Consider the following 5482-nt stretch of genomic DNA (forward strand, 5'->3'; position numbering starts at 1 on the left):
GTCGACATTAAGATAGATGGTAGCTGGTAGCTATATGTAACCTGATGTAAACATCACTAGAACCCTTTATACTAGACCAGGGGTTCTCCAACCCTGTCCTCAGGGCCCCCTGTCCTGCATGTTTTAGATGTTTCCCTGCTCCAACACACCTGATTCAAATGAATGGTCGTTATTTGAATCAGGTGTGTTGGAAACATCTAAATCATGCAGGACAGGGGGTCCTGAGGACAGGGTTGGGAACCACTGTACTAGACCATAGGTTACTTTACACTGTGCCTGATAGATGAGATGTTACTTTACACTGTGCCTGGTAGATGAGATGTGGTCACTTTAGTTATCCAGACCTTTTCATGACACTGTTAGAACTGGGCACTTCTGATACAGACCTGTTCATGACACTGTTAGAACTGGGCACTTCTGATCCAGACCTGTTCATGACCAGATGTTCAGCTGCTCTTCTAAATGCACTATTTGTTTGTCGCTTAAGAGAACCTGCTAAACTAGAGAGGGTCCAGCTGTGAGGTGTGTCTGGCAGCCCTAGTCTCTCCAGCCCTCCTGCACACAGCTGTGAGGTGTCTGGCAGCCCTAGTCTCTCCAGCCCTCCTGCACACAGCTGTGAGGTGTCTGGCAGCCCTAGTCTCTCCAGCCCTCCTGCACACAGCTGTGAGGTGTGTCTGGCAGCCCTAGTCTCTCCAGCCCTCCTGCACACAGCTGTGAGGTGTCTGGCAGCCCTAGTCTCTCCAGCCCTCCTGCACACAGCTGTGAGGTGTCTGGCAGCCCTAGTCTCTCCAGCCCTCCTGCACACAGCTGTGAGGTGTGTCTGGCAGCCCTAGTCTCTCCAGCCCTCCTGCACACAGCTGTGAGGTGTGTCTGGCAGCCCTAGTCTCTCCAGCCCTCCTGCACACAGCTGTGAGGTGTCTGGCAGCCCTAGTCTCTCCAGCCCTCCTGCACACAGCTGTGAGGTGTCTGGCAGCCCTAGTCTCTCCAGCCCTCCTGCACACAGCTGTGAGGTGTCTGGCAGCCCTAGTCTCTCCAGCCCTCCTGCACACAGCTGTGAGGTGTGTCTGGCAGCCCTAGTCTCTCCAGCCCTCCTGCACACAGCTGTGAGGTGTCTGGCAGCCCTAGTCTCTCCAGCCCTCCTGCACACAGCTGTGAGGTGTGTCTGGCAGCCCTAGTCTCTCCAGCCCTCCTGCACACAGCTGTGCTGGTCAGACAGGGCCTCTGCTGCCTCCGTGTGAGAGAGGCGGTTTGGAGAGAGTGTCAGGGGACACGGGCGGCTCATTGATCAGAGGCAGAGGCAGGCTGAGGCAGGCAGGCAAGGCTGAGTCAGCAGGTCGGAAGGAACACTAAGGCACATAGAGTTCTTCCTGGTATTAAACAGTGTAGTGAAGAATTCCTATAGAAACAGGCCTCAGATCCATTGGGACATTTACATGTTATTCATTCAGCAGACATGTAGGGAGCACACATGCTGCAGAAGATCCGGGGTCAGAAGTGAGGAGTTCTAACTGTGTTCAGGTGGTCATACAGTTCTAACTGTGTTCAGGTGGTCATACAGTTCTAACTGTGTTCAGGTGGTCATACAGTTCTAACTGTGTTCAGGTGGTCATACAGTTCTAACTGCGTTCAGGTGGTCATACAGTTCTAACTGTGTTCAGGTGGTCATACAGTTCTAACTGTGTTCAGGTGGTCATACAGTTCTAACTGTGTTCAGGTGGTCATACAGTTCTAACTGTGTTCAGGTGGTCATACAGTTCTAACTGTGTTCAGGTGGTCATACAGTTCTAACTGTGTTCAGGTGGTCATACAGTTCTAACTGCGTTCAGGTGGTCATACAGTTCTAACTGTGTTCAGGTGGTCATACAGTTCTAACTGTGTTCAGGTGGTCATACAGTTCTAACTGTGTTCAGGTGGTCATACAGTTCTAACTGTGTTCAGGTGGTCATACAGTTCTAACTGTGTTCAGGTGGTCATACAGTTCTAACTGTGTTCAGGTGGTCATACAGTTCTAACTGTGTTCAGGTGGTCATACAGTTCTAACTGCGTTCAGGTGGTCATACAGTTCTAACTGTGTTCAGGTGGTCATACAGTTCTAACTGTGTTCAGGTGGTCATACAGTTCTAACTGTGTTCAGGTGGTCATACAGTTCTAACTGTGTTCAGGTGGTCATACAGTTCTAACTGCGTTCAGGTGGTCATACAGTTCTAACTGTGTTCAGGTGGTCATACAGTTCTAACTGTGTTCAGGTGGTCATACAGTTCTAACTGTGTTCAGGTGGTCATACAGTTCTAACTGTGTTCAGGTGGTCATACAGTTCTAACTGCGTTCAGGTGGTCATACAGTTCTAACTGTGTTCAGGTGGTCATACAGTTCTAACTGTGTTCAGGTGGTCATACAGTTCTAACTGTGTTCAGGTGGTCATACAGTTCTAACTGTGTTCAGGTGGTCATACAGTTCTAACTGTGTTCAGGTGGTCATACAGTTCTAACTGCGTTCAGGTGGTCATACAGTTCTAACTGCGTTCAGGTGGTCATACAGTTCTAACTGTGTTCAGGTGGTCATACAGTTCTAACTGTGTTCAGGTGGTCATACAGTTCTAACTGTGTTCAGGTGGTCATACAGTTCTAACTGTGTTCAGGTGGTCATACAGTTCTAACTGTGTTCAGGTGGTCATACAGTTCTAACTGTGTTCAGGTGGTCATACAGTTCTAACTGTGTTCAGGTGGTCATACAGTTCTAACTGCGTTCAGGTGGTCATACAGTTCTAACTGCGTTCAGGTGGTCTACAGTTCTAACTGTGTTCAGGTGGTCATACAGTTCTAACTGTGTTCAGGTGGGTCATACAGTTCTAACTGCGTTCAGGTGGTCATACACGATCTACTGCGTTCAGGTGGACATACAGTTCTAACCTGTGTTCAGGTGGTCATTCATGTTCTAACTGTGTTCAGGTGGTCATACAGTTCTACTGCGGTTCAGGTGGTCACAGTTCTAACTGCGTTCAGGTGGTCATACAGTTCTAACTGCGTTCAGGTGGTCATACAGTTCTAACTGTGTTCAGGTGGTCATACAGTTCTAACTGTGTTCAGGTGGTCATACAGTTCTAACTGCGTTCAGGTGGTCATACAGTTCTAACTGTGTTCAGGTGGTCATACAGTTCTAACTGCGTTCAGGTGGTCATACAGTTCTAACTGCGTTCAGGTGGTCATACAGTTCTAACTGTGTTCAGGTGGTCATACAGTTCTAACTGTGTTCAGGTGGTCATACAGTTCTAACTGCGTTCAGGTGGTCATACAGTTCTAACTGCGTTCAGGTGGTCATACAGTTCTAACTGTGTTCAGGTGGTCATACAGTTCTAACTGTGTTCAGGTGGTCATACAGTTCTAACTGCGTTCAGGTGGTCATACAGTTCTAACTGTGTTCAGGTGGTCATACAGTTCTAACTGTGTTCAGGTGGTCATACAGTTCTAACTGTGTTCAGGTGGTCATACAGTTCTAACTGTGTTCAGGTGGTCATACAGTTCTAACTGTGTTCAGGTGGTCATACAGTTCTAACTGTGTTCAGGTGGTCATACAGTTCTAACTGCGTTCAGGTGGTCATACAGTTCTAACTGTGTTCAGGTGGTCATACAGTTCTAACTGTGTTCAGGTGGTCATACAGTTCTAACTGTGTTCAGGTGGTCATACAGTTCTAACTGTGTTCAGGTGGTCATACAGTTCTAACTGTGTTCAGGTGGTCATACAGTTCTAACTGTGTTCAGGTGGTCATACAGTTCTAACTGTGTTCAGGTGGTCATACAGTTCTAACTGTGTTCAGGTGGTCATACAGTTCTAACTGCGTTCAGGTGGTCATACAGTTCTAACTGTGTTCAGGTGGTCATACAGTTCTAACTGTGTTCAGGTGGTCATACAGTTCTAACTGTGTTCAGGTGGTCATACAGTTCTAACTGCGTTCAGGTGGTCATACAGTTCTAACTGCGTTCAGGTGGTCATACAGTTCTAACTGTGTTCAGGTGGTCATACAGTTCTAACTGTGTTCAGGTGGTCATACAGTTCTAACTGCGTTCAGGTGGTCATACAGTTCTAACTGCGTTCAGGTGGTCATACAGTTCTAACTGTGTTCAGGTGGTCATACAGTTCTAACTGTGTTCAGGTGGTCATACAGTTCTAACTGCGTTCAGGTGGTCATACAGTTCTAACTGCGTTCAGGTGGTCATACAGTTCTAACTGCGTTCAGGTGGTCATACAGTTCTAACTGTGTTCAGGTGGTCATACAGTTCTAACTGTGTTCAGGTGGTCATACAGTTCTAACTGCGTTCAGGTGGTCATACAGTTCTAACTGCGTTCAGGTGGTCATACAGTTCTAACTGTGTTCAGGTGGTCATACAGTTCTAACTGTGTTCAGGTGGTCATACAGTTCTAACTGCGTTCAGGTGGTCATACAGTTCTAACTGCGTTCAGGTGGTCATACAGTTCTAACTGTGTTCAGGTGGTCATACAGTTCTAACTGCGTTCAGGTGGTCATACAGTTCTAACTGCGTTCAGGTGGTCATACAGTTCTAACTGCGTTCAGGTGGTCATACAGTTCTAACTGTGTTCAGGTGGTCATACAGTTCTAACTGCGTTCAGGTGGTCATACAGTTCTAACTGCGTTCAGGTGGTCATACAGTTCTAACTGCGTTCAGGTGGTCATACAGTTCTAACTGCGTTCAGGTGGTCATACAGTTCTAACTGTGTTCAGGTGGTCATACAGTTCTAACTGTGTTCAGGTGGTCATACAGTTCTAACTGCGTTCAGGTGGTCATACAGTTCTAACTGCGTTCAGGTGGTCATACAGTTATAACTGTGTTCAGGTGGTCATACAGTTCTAACTGTGTTCAGGTGGTCATACAGAGTGAAGGAACCGTGGTGCACACACACCTCTCTCTCACACACACACATGCTCTCTCTGTAAGAACACACCCACACACCTCTCTCTCTCACACACACACACATGCTCTCTCTCTGTAAGAACACACACACCTCTCTCACACACACACATGCTCTCTCTGTAAGAACACACACCACACTTCCTGTCACGTGTCCCCGCCCCCTGGTCAGACAGGAGCAGGCTTGCGTCACGTGGCCCCGCCCCCTGGTCAGACAGGAACGGGCTGGCGTCACGTGGCCCCGCCCCCTGGTCAGACAGGAACGGCCTGGCATCACGTGGCCCCGCCCCCTGGTCAGACAGGAGCGGGCTGGCGTCGGAGTGGGCAGGTCGATGAGAGGACCTGAAAGAAGACACTCTCGCTGCATCGACCGGCTGGTCGACTGGCACACAGAACACTCCGGAACAGTCCAGCAGAGAAAGAGAGGGAAGGGCGTGTGTGTTTGCTAGTGTGTGAGTGTATGTGTGTGTGTGCATGTGTTTATAGTTGTTTCTGCCAGTGGGCTGCAGTGTTGAACTGTTTCTAAAGAACCCATGCATGCCTAATAGACCTCATGC

Source organism: Osmerus eperlanus, chromosome 16 (genome assembly GCF_963692335.1).
Source record: "Osmerus eperlanus chromosome 16, fOsmEpe2.1, whole genome shotgun sequence".
In the NCBI taxonomy this organism is placed as follows: domain Eukaryota; kingdom Metazoa; phylum Chordata; class Actinopteri; order Osmeriformes; family Osmeridae; genus Osmerus; species Osmerus eperlanus.